At 45.4% G+C, this 25755-nt stretch overlaps 1 long non-coding RNA gene across 1 annotated transcript in view; it reads right to left on the reverse strand.

Annotated features, from left to right (window-relative positions):
* LOC106148866 overlaps nt 1-14898 on the reverse strand; it is a 27950-nt gene extending 13052 nt beyond the window's left edge. Inside the window, exons 1-2 of the long non-coding RNA XR_001234587.1 lie at nt 14626-14898; nt 2977-3070 (exon numbers count right to left, since the gene is read on the reverse strand). This is a non-coding gene — a long non-coding RNA (uncharacterized LOC106148866). The remainder of the gene's footprint in view (nt 1-2976; nt 3071-14625) is intronic.
* Between the last annotated feature and the right edge of the window lie 10857 nt (nt 14899-25755).

A 25755-nucleotide genomic window follows, 5' to 3' on the forward strand; every position in this document is an offset into this window, starting at 1 on the left:
TTTTTTTTTTTTTTTTTTTTTGAGAGCTACCATATTGTTCTCCACTTCAGCTGCACATTTTACTTCCCTACTTGCAGTGAATGAGGGTTCCAGGCTCTCTATATCTATCACGCTGGGTTTTTTTTATAATGGCCATTCTAATGGTTATGCTGTGATATCTCATTGTAGTTTTGAGTTTCATTTCCATAATTACAGAGTTGCTAGGCATCTTTTCATGCATTTATTGGACATTTGTCTATGTTTGAGAAAATGTCTAATTAAGTTCTTTGCTCATTTGTTTTGGCGATAATGCTTCTGAGTTGTAAGAGTTCTGTATATATTCTGAATACACATTCTCTTATCAGATATTACAATTTGCTAATATTTCCTCCGATTCCCCATGAGTTGCCTCATCACCCTGATTGTGCCCTCTGATGCACCTGAGACCTCTGTAAGCCCTCATCAGGAGTGAGGGACTATAGGAGACCTCTGCAACAGGTTCCAATCTCTTGCCAAGTGTTCCAGCACACAGTTGGAAGAAAAAGCAAGAGACAAAATAGGGGTGCAGCAGGAATCTGGGATGACCAGTTGTTCTCAGAAAACAAAAGGCCGCCACGAGGCACCCAGAACTTAGGTATTTATTCATTGAGAAAAGTGGTGAGGGGATCGCGACTGGGTGTGCTTGGCAAGTGGCAAGGCTGGTAAGGCTGATAACAGAGGGGAAAGAATTCTTGCAGAAGGGATAGGAAGAGCCAGATTTAGGTTATGGTTAACATTAATGAATAATCTGCTTTGTAGCCAATTCTGGGAAGGAATTTTCCTCTGGAGTCATGCAGGCCTCAGCAAAAACGTTATCTTGTATCTTAGCCCCATGGTATCATAGCTCATCTATCTGAGCTCAACCATGGCCACTGATAACAAACAGTGTAAGTCCATTATCAGCTGCTGCTTTCATGAAGGTGCATACCCAGCCTCGGTCAGATTCACTAATTAAACAGACAGCCAATTTGTGGATGTCACCTCTGTACAGCCTGCACTACACATAAAGTACACACAATCACATTCAGGTCTGGAGGAGGGTGACATGGCGGTCCTCCACAAGGGAACCTCTCCTCTAAGGCTGCCACCCACCCTCTGGCCCTACTACAAAGTTCACTGGTCCTGGAGGTGTTCAATCAAACTAAATTTGGGCTTTAGAAGCTTCTGTAGAATCCTACATAATGAACTGCAACCAAACTCAGCATTTAACCTAAATACCTAACTTAGGACTTTGCTTTTGTAACAGACAGCTGAGAGTCTCAGCCAATCACAGAAGCTGAGTGGCCAACTAGTCTCTGTATTCCATTTCCATTTCCTGGGTCTCACTTCCCTTTTTCTGTCCATAAATATTCAATCTCAAGCAGCTCCAGAGTCACTCTGAGCCTCTCCTCATTCTGAGAGCTGCCTGATTCTGGAATCATTCTTTGCTTGTTTAACGTCTGTTAAATTTAATCTGTCTGAAGATTTACTTTTAACAGAGGGCTTCCTGAACCCTGTATCCTGCTGCCCAGGTGCACCTGGCGAGGGTTGGGAGGGTGGTGGGTACTTCAACCTGCTGTGACTTCTGCTGCCACCAGCGGTGTTGCTCCCAACATACTTGAGATTGAAGCTGAATGTAACACCCCAACATGAGGATTTACTAGCTCCTTCTTTTAAAATATGGAAATGGTTCTGAGCTTATCTCAGAGATAATTTTTTTAAAACAAAGCTCTATATTACACATTGCATATTTTATATATATATACATATATATATATATATATTTAGGTCTAAATATGACTCCACTGCCCCAGCCTGACAGAACGTAATATGTAGAAGGCTGATTGGAAGCAGCTGAATAAGATAAAAAGGTAAGGCACTGCCTGCAGCCTTTGAGGGGAGATCACACGGTTGGTGGGAAGAAACTCAGATCAGGAAATATGCCCAAGAGCCCACCTTTAGGGGCTTTGTGAAGCCTCCAAGGGAGTTCAAGGTGGCCCTTGGCCTTACTGGGCAAGGCATCTGGAGAATTGGTTTGGCCTTTAGATTTTAGTTGCCTTAGTACATACTTCCAAGTTAGGCCAAACGCTTTCTCCTTACATGCTGAAGGGCAACCTAACGTGTGATCTAAATAGAACGAATCTACTCTTGTAACAAGTGGCGGTTTTCAGCCAATCACAAGCAGCCAAGCATTCAACTCACGTTCACATAAGACAGGACCTGTAACCAATAGGACTGTGTCTGCCTCCCTTCCATGTCAGTGTCTCCCTTCCTTTTCTCTTGCTAGGAATATAACCCACCCATGCAGTGAGTATTCTGAACCATTTTTGTCCAGTTTGTTGCATGATTCTAGAATTAAAAATAAAGTTTATTAAGAGCTGCAACATTCAATTTGAACACCTTGTGTGGGGAGACATCCGCTGCAGAGGAGACCACATATCCAGAGTTAGAAAACAGATAACAGTCAGGGTCTTATTTCCCTGCTGTGACTTATGGTTATAACTTCACTGAGCATCAGTTTCCTATATGGAAAATCAAATCCACGGTGTTATAAAATCTTACTTTTTTGTCATGTCATACAGTTCACATAGTCCTTTCATATACATTAACCAATTTAACAAAATGATACAAAGCAAAGCACTTGGGAGAGAATAAAATGCTTAACATATGTGTGGAATTCCTTGCCTCAAAAACTGCTGTGGTACGGGGCTGGGGATTTAGCTCAGCAGCAAAAGCGCCTGCCTGGCAAGCGCAAGGTCGTGAGTTCGGTTCCCGGTACCGGAGAAAAACAAAAAAAAAAAAAAAAAAAACAAACAAACAAACAAAAAACTGCTGTGGTGGCTTGGCTATTGTGTAGTTAAGAGAATTATGCAGTTTTGAGACGTGGTTCCTTATCTTGTATAGACTAAAAGGCAATTAAACAATTATTCATGTCAGAATCTAAGGCAAGGAAAAGGCTACTTCAAAGGGTCCACTTACACAATGAAAAGTAGTTGAGTAGAAACAGAGCAGCATATAATTTCCTTCTGGCATATCCACGCCATATGGCCCCAAGCAAGACTTTCAAACTCATCTGTGGGGAGAAAGAGAAAGAAATAAAATCATTAACTTCTTTTTAACTCTGATTTCTAGCAGCCATTTTCTAAACAGTCTGTAGAAACCTTCCATTTCTCTACCCAAAAATTAACTAGGAGACAGACAGGATGTTTTGAATCTCTGCATGTAGGAATTGTTCAGGCATGAATCAATGTGCTAGCAACAAAAGTTGCTCATAAAAAGGACATTAAACGTCAGTTGCCTCTGTACTGTTCCTCCCTATTTCCAGCTTTCAGCAATGAGACAACTGTAAAGATACAGTAAAATGAAGTTATCCGGCCCACGGCCAGGAAGCTACACTATCAACACTCCAGGTTCCCTGGCAGAAGACATAAAGCCAATAGCAAACCCAGCTCCAGTGTCAACCACCTCCCCCTCTACTTTTCACCTCTGCCTGTTGGATTTATTCAAACCCCTAATGTCTGCCTCAGCCTTCTAATGTGACTTCCAGGAGAGTGGTAAACTTTCCCAGGCTTGCCCCGATTTGATGAGCAAGCCCACAGTCCCCCATGTGTGTGAGGTTGACACAGCCTGGGCTGTATGGAGCAACAGGACAAATGTAGTCCTGTCAACAAAATAACATTCATCTTTGACTAATTTTCTCAAAAACCAGAAGGGATCCATATGTATAATCCACAGCACGCTTTAAGAACACATCCTCTCCTGTACATTTCCTGACCATAGTTTTGTTTGTTTGTTTTGTCTTTTTGAGACAGGGTCTTACTATGCAGTTCAGGCTGGCTTTGAGCTCCTTTGTAGCCCAGGCTGGTCTTCAGCTCACAACAATCCTCCTGCCTCAGCCTCCCAAGTGCTGGGATTACAGGCATGAGCCACCACTACCGGCAACTGCCCACAGTTATGCACTACACAACTATATCCTAAAGTCAACCAAACACCTGGCTTTCCAGGCTCTCTGCTCTTCCTCTTCCCCTACTCCACTTCTTCCACTTTTAATTGCACAATTGTATTTGACCAAATGTGAAGCCTTCTTCCTTTGCAAGAGAGAATGAGAAGCAACTGGCTGGGCAGTAACAGAATGTTTTCAGCAGGCTGAATGGGCCAAGACTGTGACAATTCCAGCACAAGCAATTGCAGGGGTGAAGGCTGTGACAACTCCAACGCAAGCAATTGCAGGAGCCTCGAGCTCTTTAGTTCCTGACTGGGGAACTAAGTCCTGCTCCTCTAATCCATCGTTCTAGGAGCAATGACAGTGTCAGAGGCTGAGCTGTCACTCAGGCTTCTGGGTGAGGTGGCAGATTTGGGTAATGTTAGTGAAGGCTCTCTTACTGCCTCGCCATGCCTACCCTGTGCCCTTATTAGGCTTCCACTGAAATCTTTTCCGGCGGGGGGGGGGGGATATTGCTAGTGGACAGCTTCTGCCAATGGTGCGTTTGTTGCCAACGTACTCACTCACGCCTCCTTCAGAGCCCTAGCACTCACGCACCTCTGCTCAGGGGTAACAGAGACCACCATTGTGCTCATTTCTGAAAGCTTTTGATTCACATCCTTGGGGAGGGAAAGGGGATAGAACTGAAGAGGAGTTGGAGCAAACTTGGGACTTTTTAAAAAACTAAATCTAGCTTTGGTTCCCAGGGTGGATATCAGTGTATCAAAGCATGTCTCCAGCGAGCGTTTGCTCTGTTCCATAACCCTTGGTACAATATGTGGCTCTGAGCATTAGTCATTCTCTGCTGGGAAGGAAGTTAGAATTCCAGAAACAAGGCTATTGCAGCACCGGCTCTGTGGCTCACTAAGCCACAGGGGAAAAGGTGGAGACACAGCTGGTGCCCTATATAAAGGTCGCAAAGCATTATTTTTACTTTAATATCCAGACTCCAAGTGGAAATAAGCTGAAAAGGTTAAGATCTAAGGGAAAATGAACTGAGGGCAGCTCTCCCATTTGACCTCTCTGGGACATGCTTGCTGCAGGAGAATAAAAAGCACACCAACTATAGTTCCGCATGCACAGCTGTACAAGGGATAACCAGTAGTAAGAGTAAGCATGAAAAAATCGCATATTCTTAGTAGATGATGCCAAGGAAATAAAGTGGGTGCATGTCCCTTCCTTGGGGACCTGGTCATGGTACAGTTGAGGAATTAGGTGCAGACACATCTGAAACTGAACAAACTTCTTTCTCCAGCTCAACCATGTACAGCCTTAGTTCTTTAGGCAGCTACAATCTGAGTCACCCTAGCGGTACAGGATGCGGTAAAAACCCACTGGCTCTGAGCACCTGTCTAGAAGCACTGTGGGTGCCTTTTGTCCTTTCTCTCCCAGTAAGGTCTCAGGGAGCTTGCTTCTTGTCCCTGGTGGTTAATATAAATTTGCTGGCTTCTTTCAGGCTGCCTGCCAGTGGCCTGTCTTTGCCACCACTTCTGTTGCTAATGCTAAGTCATGCATCAGCATGGATCGTTCTTTGAAATGGTGATGTTGTCTTTTCCTTCACTGAGTGTTCTGCAGAGGGGAAGATGTTGCCTCAGTTGCGTTTCTAATCCAACTAGAGGGCCTTGCACTCTCTGAACTTCCCCTAGTGGAGTTAGCTGTGTGGACATTCTGCCCAGAATATGCCTCATATTGCTCTCTGCAGGGAATTCATGTACCTGGATAGATGCTGTGAACAGTTGCAAGGATATAGCAAGTGCTCTGCATACTTAATGGTTTGCACAGAGTATCTCATTTCATCTTTATTTCAGCTCATAATTATTGTCCCTATTCTATAGATACAGACACAGATGTGTAGCGACCCAGCACTTCGACTCTCTGATCTTAGGTTGCAAGGATAAGCACGGTCTGGCCATCATGTTCAAGAGGACTTTTCATTCTGTTCTGTCAGGTGTTCACTGGGTCACTGAGGTTATGGCTCTCCAGTGTCCATCCCTTGGTGTACCTCGTGCAGGTGGGCAGTACACATGTTTTTGGCTTTCTGTTAGTTACAGTGTAATTCAAAATGCAAACAAAGCCCCAAGAAACAGGAAAATGCAGACTGAACCGTGAAAATAGTAAGATATTGAATACTTAATGCCGTCGGGCTCTGTTCTGTGAGGACTTGGTTCTTATAACAGCTCCAGGAAGTGAGTATTATCATTATCCTCATTTTACAGGTGCACAAAGGTTAGGTAACTTGCGTGAGATCGCACACCTCTTGGCTGGAAAAATGCCAGCATTCTAGTCCAGCAACAGCGGGAGCCTATTCCTTGCACGTGCTAGATACGGTAAAGGTTTCAATCAACTCGGATGCTTGTATCTTATCACAGTTTAGGGGAAAAAAATACACCAGAATTATTAAGACACTTGAGAGGAAGTTTAAATGAGGGGTGCACATACAACGGGTACTGTGATGTCCCAGTTTTATGTGTGGTCTCTGCTCTCAGTAAAGCAGTACATGCGAGACTACACATCAAAATGTAACAAAATAGAAAGGTCTGACTGCCTTAACAAGGATCCAAGTGTAGCCCTGTGGGAGCTTAGGCCTAATTTATCAAGAAAAGTACTGCTGAAATGCATCCCAGAGCATCACTGGCACCTCCCTGTTGGAGATGGGAAAGTGGGGGCACTCTAAGTAGAAAAGGGACTTTGAGGTAGAAAGGTGTCCTCAGGCTCAAAAACAGTGAGTTGCTGAGATCAGATGGACCAAGAAGGATGGATGATTCCAGGGAGAAAAAAAACAAAGCTGGATTTATCACAACTATTGTATCAACCAGCTTTCCAGTCACTGGAATGAAGTACCCGATACCCATGGCTCCATTTCAGAGGGTTCAGTCCATGATTGGCTGGCTGCAAGGCAGAAACAAAATGGTCCAGGGGCCTGATGCAAGAAAGCTGTTCATTTGAGGCATCCGAGAGTCAGACAGCAGGAGAACAGCCGGAGAGGAAGGGGCCAGGAACCAGATGCACTCCCCAAGGTTACGTCCCCATTATCCTCCCAGATACGTCCAAAAGTATGCTTTGCAAACCTCCCAAAGCACCTCTCAAGCCAATCAAGTTGACAATTAAGATTAACAATCACAGCTGTTCACAGGTGAAAGTTTCCACATTTACAGCACACATTCAGCCTTCAGAAGCACTTAGTAGTGGCCCAGGAGGCAGAAGAGTTCCATATACCCGAATGTCCTGTTGTAAACCTACTGCCAGAAAGTGTTTACAGCTGCTGTCTAGCGGCACCCCAGCTTCTCTTGAAGATCCTTACATGGGCCATAAATTATATGGCTGTCTTGTATATGGCAAAGAAAAAGCCAACAAGAAATTATATGGCCACTTTCTATCTGGAAAATTGAAAGAGCCAAGAAGAAATTATATGGCCACCCTGTACCTGGCAAATTTAAAGATATTACCCAACACTTTAGGTGTATTGAAGGGACTTCAAAGTGATATTTTTAAAGCCTACATCACAATGATTAGCTTGGCGTTATAAAGATGAAGCCTCTGACTTCTGTACTAATAGATAGTTATAACCATATTGGTTTTGGAATCTAGAGTCGGTTTTTCCCTCTACCCTATTTTCTCTGGCCTGTTTGATACAAAACAATCTAGTGAATTTCTCTCACAAAGATAGGTAGGAAAAGCCAATCTTTTAATGTAAAAGTGGTCCATCATCTATCTGCAGACAGTAGATAGTGAAGAAAAGTTTAACATGGGATTAAAACATACACTGACACAAAGTGATTAAGCTAATTTTTATCCAACACTGCTTTTAAGTTTCAAAGGACTGAATTCAAGAACTTAACTAAAAACACAGACTTGCCAATGAGTTTAAAAATGAAAAATATGTAATATAATGACTGTTAATCCCCATCATTTTGTTCTGAAACCCCGTATCATTCTTATTGTTCTTGCTTTGTTTTGTTTTTGTCTATATTCTTGGCATTTTGCTATTTTTTTAATTCTCTTTAAAATGAAAACAAAACACAATATACTTTGAAACAATGAGACTTGCTAACTCTGTGATAGACTGGTCAGCTAGTTTCTGGCAGATGAACAAGCCTATCTGTATAGGAACTAACATACACCTAGAAAAGAAAGAAAATTGCAAAGCCCTTATAGAACAGAGAAATCGACAAGAAAGCGGTTGTAACCATCTTTTCAACTTGGACGTAGACTCTGGCTCCCTTGGGAAGAAGTACAGGCTTTTTCTTTTAGCAAAGTCTGATTTACTTGATTGATGCTGTGCTGTTGCTGGATTTTATTACTATGTGAAGTCAAAAGGTCTGATGTTAATGGATCTTAAACTCCAAGACTCGAAATGCACGCTCCCATTTAAACTTGGCCGTGTGTTTTGATTGGTTGGATGGGTCTCTGCCGTTTCCTAATGTATATGGTATGCTTTGAGCATTACAGACAAGGAACAGTTTTTTCTCTGGCTTTTTTCTGATTCTTCTATTACTTATTCATTGGAAAATTGATAGACAATAGTACAATTATTAATAAAGTCCTGTTCCCAGAAACTTTCTACTTAAAAGAATGTGGGCTAAAAATAACAAAAATCGAGCAACTTGAACCAATTTTCACTATGAATAAGAAACAAAGAATTTGGACCATCCCCATTTTTAGATCTCAGATTCTAGACGTTTCATAAATAAAATATGACCAGCTGCATGAATTGCTAGGTATATAATATATGAGTTACCTACACAGGAAGAGGTTATTTTTAAAAGTTCCTGCTGGCAAAGTCAGACTTATTCTCATTGCCACTTTTAACCCTGTCAAATAAAACTGTTCCAGATTGTGAGGTTGGAAATGCTTCATAGTACATTTTAGTACAAAAGCTTAAAATTTATACTCTAGAGTAGGGCGAAACCTGATTACATTCATTTATTCTCTCATAGGAGCCTCATACCCAGCTATATTTTTAAAGAAAAAAAAAAAGCACACTACCTTTTTTATACATAAATTTTCTCAATGTATAGATGTATTTTAAGTGTCAACAAATAGCCACACAACAGAAATGAGGCCACATATATAGTCATATATAGTTGCACTCCTAATAAATGTGTATCTTTTCAATCTTCCTAAATACTGCAGTACCTCGGCTCATGAACTTAATTTGTTCTACGTTTTTGGAAAAGATGGTCACATTTGTGTTTGTGTGGGAAGGATGGCCTTGGTCCTATTTTTCACTTAATGCAGAGTTTGCAAATAAAAGCATTCAGGAACTGAGGTACCACTGTATAGTGAAATACACACGTGAAAGGTTATCTTGTAAATAGAATCCAGTTTATGAGAAAGACCCCATTCTCAGGGAGAAAAAAAGACTTTCAAACAAATTTGCTAAGCCCATGTAATTCCTACATTAGTAAAATGTGCCAGGTTGAAACAATGGCATAAAATACTCTAACAGAAATCCCTCGGGGAAATAAGAAACTATTTATTCTAATGAGTCTGGCAGCTGTTTTCCTACTCAAGGAATGCCAAAGACACTGTTTATTCTAAACACAAACCAGCCGTTATTCAGACCTGGGAATGGAGCAGATAGAGCCCTTTGGTCCAAGTTAAATCCAAACCATCAGAAACAAATACACAAACAACTAATAAACACCGACTATGAGGCAGGCACTGTTCAATGCGGATGTATAAGTGAGTGATACTGTAGTGGCTTCGATGTTGGCTCCTCCCAAAAGAGTCTCCGTATCCTGTCCTTGGAACCTGTGAGTGTAGCCTGACTTGGAAAAGGGCCCTTGCAGATGAAAGGAAGTGAAGGATCTTTATATGAAATCATCCTGGGTTCATTGGGTAGACCTTAAGTCCAACGACAAGCGTCTTTATAAAGGCCAAACATAGGAAAACATAGGGCAAAGGGAAGAAAGCCACATCAAGATGGAGGCAGAGATGAGAATGAGGTACCATAGCCAAGGAACACCTACAACTGGCAGACACTGGGAGAAACAAGAATCTGCAGAGGGAACACAGCTCTGCTGACACAGTAATTTTAAACTCTGATCTCCAGAAATGTGGGAGAATAAATTTTTGTTGTCTTAAACCACCAAGTTTGTGTTAATTTGTTATAGCAGCCCTAAGAAACAAATCCAGGTACCAGGCCAGTATGTAGTAGCCAAAAGACAATGAACAGAGCAGGAGAAGTTGAAAAACTTTATTTTATGATCAGAACACAATAGGTGCTGGCTACATAGATCACTAGTACAGCATTCGCTTGGTGTGCATGAGGCCTCAGGTGCAGCCCCAGCGTGTGACAAGGAAGCATGTCTGAATATGGGCTTCAACCTGCTATGGAAATGCTTCAGAACCAACTCTTTTGGGCTGGGGATGTAGCTCAGTGGTAGAGCACTTGACTAGCAAATGTAAAGCCCTGGGTTTAACGTATAGTACTGCGTAAAAAAATGACAAAGAGAAAGAGTAGGCAGAAAAATTTAATTGTATGTGTGATGTTTTAAAAATTCAGGTTAGATTAAGTCCAAGATATATCATTCCCAGAGACACAGTTTGAGAGCCTCCAAGTCCAGCTTCTGAAGTCCTGGGCTTTGAGGTTTGGAAAGTGATCTTAACTCACTGCTCTTCCAAGCAGAGCATCTCAAAAGGAGCAACCCTGGGAGAAGATCAGTTCCTCCACTGGCATGCCATGTGCAGTGCATGTGGAATACAGGACCCGAAAATGATGTGCCTGTCTTGGGGCCAGGGCTTGGGCCAGGCCACACCCACTGTGGGGCTCAGCCAGAGCTGTCTGTGTGGTCTCTGCTGAGCTGGGCTGGACAGAAGTCCACAGCAGGGGTTAAAACTCTCTTGAGAGAAACTTCCTCCTACAGCAGGATTCATACCACAAGGCCCACAAACTAGAGTTTCTCTGTGAAATGTTACCTCTGTGTGCAGCTTTCTGAGAGAGTTTGGGCTTTAATTATTTTTTTCTAAAGGCTTCATGGTTCTCATAAAGTTAAGAAACTATATGTTAAGAGTGTAGAACAAGCCCAAGTGGGCTTGACCCATTCATCGTAAAAGCTTCTGCTGTCAGAAAGAAGCTTCTAGTACAAAGAAGTGGCCTTTGACTGCCAAGGCTCCTCGAGCTCACTGTGGGGCAAAGCAAGCTCTAATGGAAAGAGAACATTGTAAGCAAATCAGAAAGCTTGGTACAGAGAGGTCCAAGCAGCCTTGCATAGGGGCCCCGCTGAGGGGTACTGCAGCAAAGAAAGCCATTTCACACTTACACACACACACACACACACACACACACACACACAGAGTTTGCAACACCTGCACCATGGAGCACCAGCCAGATGCTCCTGCAGACTCCTAGAAATATGATGGTGGAACTCCATCCAGGAGGTCAGGGTCCTGCTCCAACCAGGGAGGGGGTAAAGAAACCCCCAGAATTCAGGTTTCCATCTCACTGTGAACTCATTTCTACCCACAGACATGGATTAATTTGGTTGACACAGCATTGTAAAAGATCACTGAGTTTGTGCCCCAGATACGTTATACAAACATATTTTAATCACTCAGTTCACATCAAACGGGTACACATTTTAATAGTCCTATTTGTAGAATCTTCTAGATTTCTGCTAAAATTCTTATGGCCAAAGGGTAAGGGTCATACCCTAACATCCCCAAATGGTGAGTACGTGTTTCAGTCAGTGACAGAACACATACTGTCCCACAAAATTATAATGGTGACTGTCCCACACAATTATAATGGTGACTGTCCCACAAAATTATAACGGCCTTGAAGAATTCTTATCCCCAAGATAAATGTGGTGGTATGCACCTATAATCCCAGCACTCAGGAGACTGAGGAAGGAGGATCACCATGACTTTGAAACCAGCTGGGCTACACAGTGAGACCCTGTGGAAAAAAAAAAATCTTATCCCCTACAGAATTGTAGCCACTACAACACTGTAGTGCAACGCATTACTCACATGTGTGTGCTAATGTTGGTGTAAACATATTTACTGCACTCCCAGTGGGATAAAAGTATAGCACACATAATTATGTACAGAGCATACTTGATAATGATGATAAATGACCATGCTATTGATTCATGCAGTTACTGAACTATTCCATTTACAGGTTTTAGAGTGTGAACCTTCTACTTACATGGAGAAGTTTACTGTAAGCAGTGTGCCCTGTTACCACAGCAGCAGCCTCACACATCTTGTGTGTTCATTGTCTCTTGGTTGTGTCACAAGCCCACTGGAGTAATGAACACAGACATGAAGGTTTGTGCAAGCACACTCCAGGGTGCTCACACAGCAACCAACAGTGACTGTCTCGGAAAATGTGCCCCTGAGCTACTAAGAACTGATGTGTAACAGGATGAACTGGGCTGTGCGTGTGAAGAGCCCAGTTCTGCCAATCACAAGTGAACAGTGCAGACTTCTGGTCTACCTCTGAAGGCCGTGGTTGAGCACACTGACCTCTCACCCCACGGGGCAGGAGCTGTGGGTGTCTCTGTTCTCAGCTACAACAGTTCTCCCAGAGCCTTTTCACTGCAGGAAACAGGAAAACCCACTCCCTTCTTCAAACCCTTGCAAAGAAAAAAACGAAAGCAAATGCAAGGCTTTTGTTGTGCTTTGTTTATGCTCTCCTAGAGGCAGGTAAAAACTCGAATATAAACTTACATAGAATGGGTTTGTGATAAAATGGAAAAGGGTTTAGGAAGCTTTCATTTTATGATTTGTTTAAAAAACAAAAAAGCTCAAGCCTCAGCTCTAGTCTCTGTTGAGAAAAGAAGAAACAAATCCAGAAGAGGAAGTTGTTGGAAGCGGAGTGAACGGCCGTCTCCCGCAGGCCTGCTCAGCCATCACCATGGAGACTCCTGAAGGCTCCAGGAATGACTCACAGAATTCACTGGAGAAGCCTTTCAAATGGAAGCAGCACAAAGCACAAGACATGCTCAGTCTGTAGCCCTTGAAGAAGGCGCCTTTGACTCCTGACAGCCCTGGGTGGGGATGGCTGGCTGCAGAAAGCTCTGCCTCCGGGTCCTTGTTATTTGGGGGTATTTTGCTCCTGAGAGCAAGAATCAAACGATGCATTGCCTTTGATTGGGTTCTTCCACCCCTATTGGAGACATATTGACATCAAGCCCAGGGCTGTAAACACTTGAAAAGAGAGACTTGGGCCCTAGCATGGAGAGAAGGAGATTTTCAAAAGCGCTGGACTGGCCACAGGCCACAGTTTCCCATGGGCAGCTGAAACTAATTCCCCTGGCTGCCCCTCCCTCCGGCTGCATAACACTTGCTCAAGTTTGGTTCCTTTAGAACTCAAGAATGAAAGTCAAGTCTGAGAATGGCTTTGGATTTCATCTCCACCGCAGATAGCAAGGTCGAAAGTCAGAGAGCTCCGGAGGAAGCACAGAGAGAGCAGAGTTCTCCTCCCACAGTGTTAGGGCAGAATGCCTGAGAAACACACAGGCCGTGTGTGGCTTGGGGGCTGGAATACAATTCTGCCCCTGGAAGCCCACAGAGGGTAAACAGCATGACCAGTGGTCTCCTGGAGAAACCCCTTGCCGCACATCCGGGCACTGCTTTCCTGATAAGGACAGATACTACACTCAATCTTAGCCAAAAGGCTGAGAAGCGATGGACGCTGCTTCCTTAAGGCATCGCCAGGATCTCTTACGCGGATTCCACACAGATGCTAGAGTTCCTGGCTGCAGTGATACTGGCGGGCCATGTCACCACCCTGAGTGCTTGCTGCCCTCCTCATCCACAGGCTTGTGGCAGGTGCCAGAGGTGTGAGGCCAGTGCTAGCAGTCACACGCCAGGCAGAGCCAGGCCGGCCAGCCACAGTGGGAAACTACTCAGAGCAGGCCTTGTCTCAGACACAACAATAGCACTGGGTCTGAGACCGGAGGGAATTTGTTAGGGTTTTCTCTATGCTACTTTTCTAAAACAGGCACTCACCAGCATTCCCCAGTCCAAAAGGCATGGAAATTACCCGCTTTCTTCCCTCTGGAGGGAGAACCCACATGGAGATGTGTCCTCTTCCCTTCTAGGCCCTTCACATACACGCTGGCAGCTGCAGACCTGCCTAGCCACGAAAACAAATAAGAAATAAAAGTCTGAGCAAAAGCCGCAGTCGCTTCTAAACTATTTATTCTGATTTCTGGACAAGCGAGTTAATTGGATGGGCCCCTGTGACAGACATGCCATACTAAAATTCATAGCTTTCTGCCAAAACAACATATTGTGTGCTGCTATATTTTCCACTTTGGAGCCTGGAGCTGCTGTACTTCCTGAGCGGCAAAGGAACATTGAAGGCAGAGAAACCAAGGCAGCACCTCCCAGTCGCCTGGCCCCTGCCTCGCAGAACAGCCCCGGTTACTGTTGTTTTTTATTCTTCCTGGAGCTTTGCAGGGAAAGAAGGCCCAGGGAGTGAAAACACAGGTGCCTGTTTCCAGATATCCCCGGCTGCAGCCACCCTGCGGCCTGGAAAGGACTTGAGCAGTCCGCTGGCTCCTGCCAGGCGGCCCTGTCCAGGTCCTTCTCACTGCTCCGGGGGAGAGGAGGGGGAAGGGCTGGCCCACACTGCACGCAGCGTGGGACAAGGGCTAGGAAGAGCATGGGGCACAGGGTGCAGGCTCACCCACTTTCAACAGCCGGTCTGCAGCTTCCAGCATCGTGGGTGGGTCCCTTCCCTTTTCTGCAAAATTCAATAGCTGCCTCCTAGGACACAGTGGTGTTCCCCCTCCGGAATAGTATTCTCCTCATTTTCCAGGATTTTCACTTGTTCTCAGAAGCTCCCCATCTACTTTCCAGCCTCCGTCATCCACCATCCCTCTGCCCCCCAGGCCCTTGCTCTGGGGCCATCAGAATGAATGGAATTCAGTGCTGAGGTGCCAAAGCCTTGGGTGTCTTCCCAGTGCTTGGGGCTGCCCCACACTGTGTGCTGCGAGCACCAGACAGGGGGAGGGAGGGAGAGAGGGAGGGAGGGAGGCAGGGCCTTGGCTTCCCTCTGCAGTTCCCAGGTGGTTCAGTAGTCAGTCAGCAAGCAAATGCCAGGCCAACATGCTCTGGCACTGCACCCAGCAGAGGCCTTGCCCCACCCCACAGAGGACTTGCCCGACCTCACCCCACAAAGCCCCTGCACCAGCTCACTCCAGTAGGCACCCCTGAGCCCTGTAGTTTCCCAAGCCTCAGGGGTCCTTATTCCCTGTTCCCCAATGGCTTCAACAGCATGACCCCATAGCCTGCCTCTACACAGCCCCCAGGTGTAGCTAACACCGTCATCACTCTTCCTTGAAGGGTGTGGTTTGCTGGTCACAGCTTGTACCATGAGGCAGCTCCAACCCAGGGCCCTGGATTCAGATGCTGAGCACTTTTACCCCTCCTGGATCACTGAAGAAGCCAAACCGGCCAGGAAAGGTGGTGTCTGCCTCTGCTTGGGACATGCAGGGGTGCCGATTACCCAGAGGAGAGAGGTAGAAGGAAACGGACTTCCAAAGTGAGGGAACTGAGGAATGGAACCTGTACTAAAGGGAAGGACTTTTTTACAAAAGAAATTGCCTCAGCAGAAGTTCCTGTTTGGGAAAACACATTTGCTCCAAGAAAACAAAATGTCTTCACAGTTCTGTCCGAAACATCCACCATTTCTGGACAGATCTTGCTCCTGTCCTGTCCTGGTCCTCTGCTCGCTCTGCTTGAAATGTCCCTCCCCGCCCCTCCTGGTCCAGCTTCCTCCCTAAAAACCAGCTCAGATCCACCTTCTCCTGACTCCGTGTGCACCTCCACTGCTGCCGCATCACCCTCTCCCTGAAGATGCCGGCAGGTGTCTGCACTGCTTGGGCTGCTTTCATTTGAGCTGGGCTGGCTGGTATTCTCTCTTGAGAGAGTCTTTTGATTGTTGTATATGTTTCTGTTCCAGCTCATTCTTCCGGGGATAAACCTCTTGATGGTGGATTTCCATTTCTCCTTTGCTGTCCATGAAACTCCTTTCTTCAGGCCTCTCCTCTCCAGATGCACCACCTCGATTTTCTTCCCTGGCTTCTCCTCCTGCTGACTCTCTGGTTTAGGGTCCCCCTGAGCTCCGAGATACTCTCTGGACAACCTCGGGGACGCACGGTGGCCACAGCTGCTGGCAGGCTGAGACTGAGCCAAGAACCCAAAGCCATGTCTCCATTTCTGACAGGAGCTGTCAAAGTTCTGAGGTGACTTCAAGCCAGTGTGTCCTGGACTCAACCAATCAGGGTCTCCTGACTCTGCTCTTTTGTGGTATGATCTTCTTAATGAATGGCTGCATCAGTCACCCGGAAACTGGGATCACCCCCAGACTCCTCCCTTCTGATCCTCATCAATGAACCCAGCCCTTCCAGATTCCCAGCAGGTCCTGAGCTGAGCACTGACTTCGAGCCACAGTGCTATGAAGGAAGCACCACTTTAATACCTACCATAAAAATGGGCACACCAAGATTGAGAAAGGTCAAGAATATTACCCAAAGTCACACAAGGAGAAAGCACTGCTGTTCAGATTTGCGGATGAACTGACCTCAGGGGAGAGGCATATACAACCTCCTACACTCAGCCAGTACCTGTTCTCCCTAGTGGGGACCCCTCTAATTATATAAAAGAAAAAGCTGAGTTTTTTTTTTCTTTTTTTTGCAGTACCAGGAATCAAACTCACAACCTTACACTTGCCAGGCAGTTGCTTATGACACTGAGCTATAGCCCCAGCCTAAAAAGGCTGAGATTTAAAGCAGGTGAATGCTTCCCCAGGCTCACCAGGGCTAGGACTGTTCTGATTCCCTATAGCATAAGCTACCTTTGAGGGAACAGAGCTCCAGAACATTTATCAGAGCTTCCTAGTGTTAAACGCCAATTGAGTTTAAAATTTCCATGTGAGTTATGATTATTCCAATGATGATGGGCAGTTGTTCATATCCATTGATTCATTTCCATTGACTGGCAATAAAAAGAAGAGGTTTAAATTGCAATGCAAAAGATATGGTAGAAATTTTTTTTAAAAAACCTTCTAGAGCTGAAGAGGTGGTAAATTTAGCACTCCCCTATAAAGGATTTCCTTGCTAAGGGAGTTTTTAAATTCTCTCTCTCTCCCTCCCTCTCTCTATCCTCCCTTTTAAATGGCTCAGAATTCTGGTATAGCTAGAATGAGTTTGGAGGAATCCAACCTGAAGGTAGGCCCAGTGCAGGGTTATGAACAGATTGAATGCTTTGGCTTTGTAGACATATTTGACTTGGCACACCTAGTGTTTCCCATGAAAACTCTAACTTCTGGCTTATTATGAAAAAACAGTCGATGTGACAACCCAGGGCTGTCTGCCCCAGTTGGCAAAATCCTTGCTGGAGTAAGGTCAGTCTGCCTCCTTGGGCAGCCTTCATGTTCCACTTGGCCTCAGCCCCGCTGGCCAGCTTAGTTACTGATGTTACCTCCCTGGTCTCTCTAGATATATGGATTGGTGATCTCACCTGACCCTGAACAGGTCAACCTTTCAAGGATGCACCTTTCCACTTTGCCAAAATCATACCAAACATCATCCTACGGTATCAGAACACAGACTACAAACTGAGTCGCTTTTCTACCGAGGGGGCTGATCTCACATTCCTATTTTAGCTCTCCACATAAACATGGCAAAATGAAGCTCCCTTCTTGCTTACCTTCAGGGGAAATCAGCGTCATTCCCCAAGTGCTGAAATACAAACTTATTTCTTACAATTGCCAACTTTGCTACACCAAGGCCCATGTCGATTTCTACCTGAGGAAAACTATCTGTCGGCTGGAGCCTGACAGATACAACCCAATCCCATGTTCACTCTGGTGCTAATCACAATCATGTTTACAGGAAAATGTCCTCATCTGCTTCCGGCAGCTCCAGCCACTCAGCCATGTGAGAGCTGTCTTCAAAGTCAATTGCCTGTCATTTTGCTGATTTATGTTGAGCAACTGCAAGGACCCCTCGAGGTATTTGTAGCTAGCTTGATAATTCCCAGCTTGTAAAGTGGCACTGGGCAGAGTATTTCAGTTCAAATTCCCATCAAGACAGAATTTAAATCCCCAGCCCTGCTGCTCATGTTTGCAATGTGAGCACTTTAGATAAGGAGAAACCATCAAACCCTAAATGCTGGGAGAAATACAACCTGGATGTCTTCAAATGGAGCCTGAGCCCAAAGCTTCTTTCTCGCCTTAGATATGAAACTGATTCGAACATCTTTAAAATAGCGATCACATATGCTTTTGCCCAAGAAATATGCGAGACTAAGGCCGGGCGGGAGCTATTACATATGATTGGAGAAGCTGGGAAGAACATTTTCCTGACCACCTGCCTGGATTCCTACGTTTCAACCAGTAGAATCTAATTTCTTTGGAATTACTTCACTCTGAATGAGAAATTTTCTTTCTAAAATGAAAATATTACCGAAAAGAGTGATCTATTAAGTTGTTAACCCATTAACTTCTGGTTGAGCTTCGGGTGTAATGGGGTACAGCCTCCTTTCTATGCCAAGTCCCCCCCCAAGCCCTTCCCCACGTGCACCAAGGAGCCAGAACTTGCAGTTCTCCCAGACCCGGTTCTCATCTGCAGATGCTGAGCAGGTTGCTGCCAGCTGAGAATCACCAAAGCCCTGCAAGGATCCCTTCTGAGCATGTCCAGCAAGACCCAATCACCCAGAGATGAAAAGGACATTTTTTTAAGATTCTCCCATATAGCAGTTGGAAGTCACACAGATGATTTAAGGATTGCCTGCAATTTATGTTTGGTGTATTTCACTGGGTGTTTCACATCACAAATTTACATAATGTTGGAGCTGCGAGATTTAGGGGTCTAGCTCCACCTCCCCAGGTTAAAAAACAGAAAACAAAAACCAGTGTACAGTGATTTTCCCAGTCAGTGGAAACCAAGGATTCTCAACAACCCGGACATGTGGGACTGAGTCATTCTAACCGAGGCCGACTCCAAAAGAAGTTCCACTGACTCATCTTCCCGTCATCCTCGCCAGCTCTCACTTGGCGAAAGCATGCCTTCCTTCCATTTAGAAAAGAGACTACTCCGAGGCGCCATCTCAGTACAGGTCTTAGTTCTTTTCTTTGTATCCCAGGTGTATTTTTCCATGTTTCTGTTACCTGCCCTATTTGACCATCTCCAGACTGAATACCACTGCCTTTGTGGCACAGTGCATGTTTTTCCGCGAGGTGCATCACAATTCGGGGCCGGCTGTTGCCCCCCACGCCCTCTCTGTAGCTTGCTAGGCCTGAGGTTCCTTGCTCTGTTGCAGTGTGCTGTCATGACTCAGCGCATCGCTGGGTGGCAGTGATTCAGAGCACTCCCGAGCCCTGCGACGTGGCTTGGACTTCGCTGTGCTTGTTAGTCTTTTATGCACAAACAGGGCTGCGTGAGCACAGAGTTGCTGCCGTGTTCTGGAAAGGATGAGTATTAGATATTATGGGAAGAAGGGAGACAGGTCTGTGCACCGTCTGTGCCCTTTCAAGGCTTGCTCTGTCCACAAAGCTGACGCCTGCCACCGTTTTAACAAAGGAATCACAAATCCCAAGGCTGTTTGGGCGGTGTCCTTGGAACGAGCCATAACCCTCTGCCCTCCTCATTTGGATTTTTCAACCCACCATTGGGTCCTGATTCATCCAGAAAAACAACAGCCAAAGGGGAAAAAGGCAATCCCCGTGAGCATTATGTGTTTGCTGGGCAGGATAGTAATGGCCTAATCCTTCTAATGGCTTTGGTCACTGCAGGATATTAGCTATTAGCAGGGTCTGTTTTAACGGGGGTGGTGGGGGAAGGGAGGGCCATCTGCTGATTACAGCACGCACCAGGAATGGAAAGAAATTTAAAGAGACACAGCCCATCGATTTGGGCACAAATAATTAGTTTGTGGTTTAAAAGGTATATTCGGGGCTTGAATTTTAGTATCTGAGTTATTTGCATAGTTCAAACTCAAATGTGATGTCTCAGATTGGAGACGATCCCGGGAACTATTTGGTTCCACTCCCTTGTGTTTTTTTGTGAAGAAAGTCTCGCAGGACTCCAAGGAATGTGGACATTTACAACACGAGTTGGATCCTGTGAAAATGAAGCCAGAGGCTTTTATTATGAACAGGTCAGTCCAGGACCACACTGTGGCGTACATGTCCGATTACCAAGCCTCCTGCCCCACCCCAGGCCCAAACTCTGCACACGACCTAGTCCCTTACATCAGTGGTCCCCAGCCCCTGGGCCTACATGATACAGGTTCATGGGCTGTATGGAGCTGGGCCACACAGCAGTAGGTGAGTGACTGAGCAAATGAAGGTTCATCCATGTCTGCAGGCTCTTTCCTTTCCAGGCTAATAATGAACTAAAGAAGTTGAAACCTTCTGGAGTATCATGAAATATCAGGAAATAAATTAGTCTTTCTATTTAGGAAAAAAAGGGGCAGAGTGACTTCACCTCCCAGATGCGTTCAGCCTAGATCAGAGGTGAGCAGAGACCTGACTTCCCCTCTTAGCCAGGCCCTGGCCCTTTAGGGAATGACTGTTGCCATGCCTGGGGATTTTGTACCCCAACTTGATGCAAAAGAAGACAACGAGGACGTATTTGGTATCAAACGCACCCTGTCATCACACAAAATACTGACTGAACATTTGGTGCTTGAACTGCAAGAATGTGGGGAGAGACACCCTGGGGAGAGATAGTTCCTGAGTCTAAGAAGGGAATGCTGCATAAGGGACGGTGGGACAGGCTGCCCGACACTTGTCCCTGGAGGTAGGTAGAGGATGTCAGAGTTCTGAGAAGGGCACTGTCACCCATGATGGTGAAGTCATGGAAGCCATCACAGGAGAGATGAACCTCAAGTGAGGCCTTGTAGGAAGAGAAGGTTTATCTATCGGTGAGCAGGGTAGAGGGCATTGCTACAAGGAGGCCGTGGACTAAATGGAGGCCGGGGACATATGGGAATACAAAGATATCCCATGTGGTTGAAAGCGAAGGGCCTGAAAAGCACAGTAAAAGAAAAAGTGGAATAGATTCTGGCCAGACCTGGCATCTTTATAGTTGGCCTTTTTTAGATTACAAGGAATAGAGACATGTGATTTACCTTGAGGGAAGGGTGTTGGATCTAAGACACAAGGCATAAGGTAGGAAAGACACACAGCCTCGCCTCTAAGAAAGGCAGGGACAGCTGTGAAGTCAGAGTCTGCAGAGTCAGCATGTGGTATGGGGACTGAGTGCTTTGAAAGGAGGTGACTGCCACTGAAATGATCATTTCTTACAGTTCCCAGCCTGAAGGAAATGCTGCTCCGCAAGGGGCCACGCACGAGGTGAGAGGGAAGGAAGGGAACAGTGAGAGTGACCCTTTGTTGTGGCGCATGTGGAAAGAGTGCATCCGGCAGGGTAAGCAGGCTCAGGGTTGGCCAGTTTGGATACCTTCCGTGTGCTCTGGGGTGTAGGGGCTTCTCCTACTTTCCTACCCTGCCCAGGAGTGATGACGGCACGTGGACAGTGGTCCTGAGGACGAGAGCCTAATAAAGAAGGTGGGTGGGGCGGTCCCTGGATTGGCTGAAAATCATGTAGCTGTGGGGCTGGGGATGAGCAGCTGTCTTCTGTTTCTGGGATTTCGTATCCCCGGGAAGGGGCCATCCCTCCAGGGTCAGCAAGGCTCCAGATGTCAAAGCATCTGATGCAGAAAATAAAAGACATGGTCAGTGCACCACAAGGACACACTGGCTCTAGCAATGCAGTCACCTTGCTGTCCCTGTGGCAGCCACTCCAGCGCTCCAAATTAAAGGACTCCTCCCAGAACTGTGCTGATCCAATCAGTGGACGTATCCAGTTACCACACACCCATGCACACGCACGACCTGGAAATGCGTGAAGCTTTGGGGGAGATTCTAAGACGTCCCCCGAAGTGCTGTTATAACAGCACTCCTGGCTAGTCAGTTTACTAGTGGGTCTTACAGTCTGGCAAGCTGTGTTGAGGACCTCTTGGTGCTAAGTGAGCCCGGCTGGGAGGAAACCTGAGGGTTCTGAGAAGGAGAAAATATAACCAGCTAGAACCTCACTTGGCTTTTCCCACCAAAGCTTATGGAAGCCAGGAAATGAGCCTGGGCTACAACTACAGATGCAGCCAGGATTCTAAACAGGTTGTGACATGTGAAAACAGCATCTTTATAGCGAGGAGGAACCTGGCATTAATTTGTGCGATGATTGGAGAAGAACACTCATGTTCCTGATGATTGGAGAGGAACACTCATGTTCAAGAGCCCAGAAACTGGAACACTCATGAGGATCCTCTAAAAGCGCCTCATGGATCTCTCCCCGGAGTAGATAATAGCTGTGGGGATGAAGAAGGGGAAGGTCCTAGAGACAGGCTGAAGGAAGTATGGATGGGATTTAGGAACTGATGGGCCAAGGAGGCAGAGAGACAGGAACAACCTGGGAACAATTTTGAGATTATAAGCCCAGGGGCAGAGGGGAAGCCTCACACTGATAAAAACAGCAAAGGATGGAAAGGGAGCAAACATGAGGGGAATCCACTTTAGACAGACAAACCATTCAGGTGACGACCACAAAGGAGCCCCAACTCTTGCTGTGTAGGAAACCCTGCAGCTGAAGTGAAGATACAGAAGGTGTAACAGTTCTTAGTTTTTCACTCCTGACTCCAGCAGCTCTGTGAATACAGGTAGGACATTCCTACATTTTCTCAAGTTTTCTCAGACTTCTCAAAGTCCAAATCCTGGGTCTACGGGAAATAGGTGCTGATGATATTTATCTAATTTCCTCCAAGCACCTCTATTCAACTATGTCTTTTAAAGAGTTGAAAGCCTGAGTCTCATGCAAATGTACACCAGCACTTGCTAGAGACTTACTCCCCTGACTACAGAGGGAGCCAGCAGGAAGTGAAAGCTGACTCAAGGGCATTAGTGGGATGGGCCTTTGTACACTGTGTCAAGAAAGAAATGCTGAAATAAGTTTACTGGATAGTGTTGGCTTTAGATCTAAAATGTCCTCCAAAATCTTCAAGTGTGTGGAAGGAGGTTGGATCATGGGGACCTGGTCGGAAGTGAGTCACTTGAGGGTGTGACCTGGAAGGGTTTATCTCCTTCCCTGCCTCTTCCGTTCCCTCTCTGCTTCCTGACTGCCATGGGATGAGCAGATGTCCTCCACCCAGGCCTTTCTATCATCCATTCTGCTTTAGAGCTCATTGACCACAGACTGAAAATGTGAGATCAGATAAACCTCTCATCCTTTAAATTGTGGGTGCTGGGTTTTCTGTCCCTGCCATGAAGAAAGTGACTAAGAAAACTAGATAGGACAATAAAGCTGTACTCCTTTAGATCCTCTTTTCTACTGGAAAGAAATATCTGCATCTGTAATGGACAAAAATCATTTGCAACTTAGGCATCTTCTACAAGCTAGCATTCCACTCCACACAGCTTGGTCCCTAATCAACAGTTAGTGGTCAACCACATCAAGCATCCTCTCTTAGAGTAGGTCTTCCTCGCATGGGCCTCTTACAGAGTGCTCTAGCATGGCACTGCCAGGCCCTGCAGGCCCTCCTTTTGGTTATTTCTAGTATTGGCTAATTTCTAACTTCTATCTTGCCTTAAGATGTTAGATCTCAACTCAACCCAAAACAACCTTTCTTATTTATAAGTTTATTATCTTACGTATTTTGTTATAGTAACGCAAAGCTGACTTGCACAGCACACATGGGAGAGAGGAAGGTACAAAATAGGTCAAATGCATTGTAGAAACCCACTCTCGTGAGAACTGAGGCCATCTCTTAAAGCTTCCCCCACACGCACACACACTACTACATTGACAACCACATTTCTATGTGAGTGTTGGCAAAGAAAAAGAAACACATCCAAACTACAGCATCAGCAGTTTTCAGCCTCCTTGAACGGTCAGATTCACCTATTCATTGCATTTATTTGCTTCCACAGAATGAGGCATTTCACCTTCACTGCTGTTATGTTACAAATTTGTTCTGACACCTGTTAAAATGGTGAGGAAGACTTTGTTCAGGATCACTGCTGTAAGTGCCAGGATTGTCACAGTAGGGGAGAAAGAAGAGCTCCCCTCCAAACACAAGGATATTTGGGGATATCTGGTGCATGGGCAGGGTGAAGAGGTTGATGGATTAAAAATTACCAAGACACATCAAGAGGGAGAGGATTCTTGCTAAACTGACTTAATATGATTCTTGCTGAAGGCAGCCCAGGGTAGCCAGAGATTGAGAACGGAGGACAAGGAATTTGATCAGTTGTAGAGGATGATCAGATATCAAGGGCGGGGGATTTTTTTTTTTTTTTTTTGAGACAGGGTCTTGCTGTGTAGTTCAGGCTGGGCTTGAACTCATTATGTGGCACAGGTTCACCTCAAACACATGGCAATCCTCTGGCCTCAGCCTCCCGAGTGCTGGGCTTACAGGTGTGCACCACCATACTTGGTCAAGGGTGAGAGAATTCTTACCAAACTGACTTAGCCTGCATCAAGACAGACTGGATCTAAGTTTAAGGCCTTGTTGAGAAGAGGATTCAGGGGAACCTGACTAAAATTTGGTCACAGAGGATTTTTGTGAGTGACCATGGCTGTGATTTTTTTTTCTCTCATAGCTCTAATTTCTGTGGACTTTTTTGTGGTTGTGTAATTCATATCTGCCTTCTTACCTAAGCTGGAGGCCACTTAAGCAGGAGGTCTGTGTTGGCCTTTGCTTAACGTGTGCTATGGTTTGGAGAGTTTGGCCCTAAAGATTTAGCTTGGTCCCCAGTGTGGCATATTAAAAGATGGTGAAACTTTAAGGCAGGACCTACGGGAAGGAAATCACTGCATGGGGACGCAGCAGTAGAAGGCATTAATGCCTTGTGGGAGTAGATTAGGTCTCAAGGGCTGGGTCAGTTATCACAATCAATCCTCAGCTTGTTCTTTTGCTTCCTCTCTCACCATGTGACTTCTCACTCACACAGCCCTTCACCCTGTGATACCATCTGCCACGCTGTGACACATCACGTGTATATCACCACATGTGGTTGCTGGACCCTGGACTCTCAGCCTCCTAAACTGTAAGTTAAATAAACTCCTAAGTGCTGGTGAGTCTGTGGGGGAAAGGAAGCCTTCTACATTGTTGGTGGGAATGTAAACTGGTACAAGCACTATGGTGGTCTGTGTGGAGATTCCTCAAAAGCTAAAACTAGGAATTCCATTGGATCCAACTATTCCCCTTCTGGGTATCTTCCTGAAGGAGTCAAAGATATCATGTTACAATGATTCATGCACACTCAAGTTTACAGTAGCACAATTCACAGTAGCTAAATCTTGGAGGTGGCCTATATATCTATCAACAGATGAATGGATAAAGAAAATGTGATACACACCATGGAGCACCACTCTGCCATAAAGATAAACTTGAATCATTTGCAGGAAAAGGGATGTGGCTTGAGACCATAATTTTAAGTGAAATAAATCAGACAACTAAGCTTAAATAATAAAAGATAGATAATAAGAAGTAGGGAGCTTTTCTCAAATGGGAAAAGGATCAAGAGATGAGGGGCTAAGGAAGGAGGAAAGGAATTAAAATGTGTTGTGTACATGGACCAACTTCACACAAGGAATGTAATCTTTATGTGCTGCAAACATGTACTGATTAAAAATGTCAAAGGGAAAAAAAATAAATTACGAGTTTCAGGCATTTTGTCATAGCAACACAAAATAGATAGAGGTACCATGGCATTGCCACCTATGCTGGACCTTAGGCATGGAGGGGGTCAGTAGGTA

Source organism: Chinchilla lanigera, unplaced genomic scaffold, assembly GCF_000276665.1.
Source record: "Chinchilla lanigera isolate Chin_1 unplaced genomic scaffold, ChiLan1.0 scaffold00030, whole genome shotgun sequence".
In the NCBI taxonomy this organism is placed as follows: Eukaryota; Metazoa; Chordata; class Mammalia; order Rodentia; family Chinchillidae; genus Chinchilla; species Chinchilla lanigera.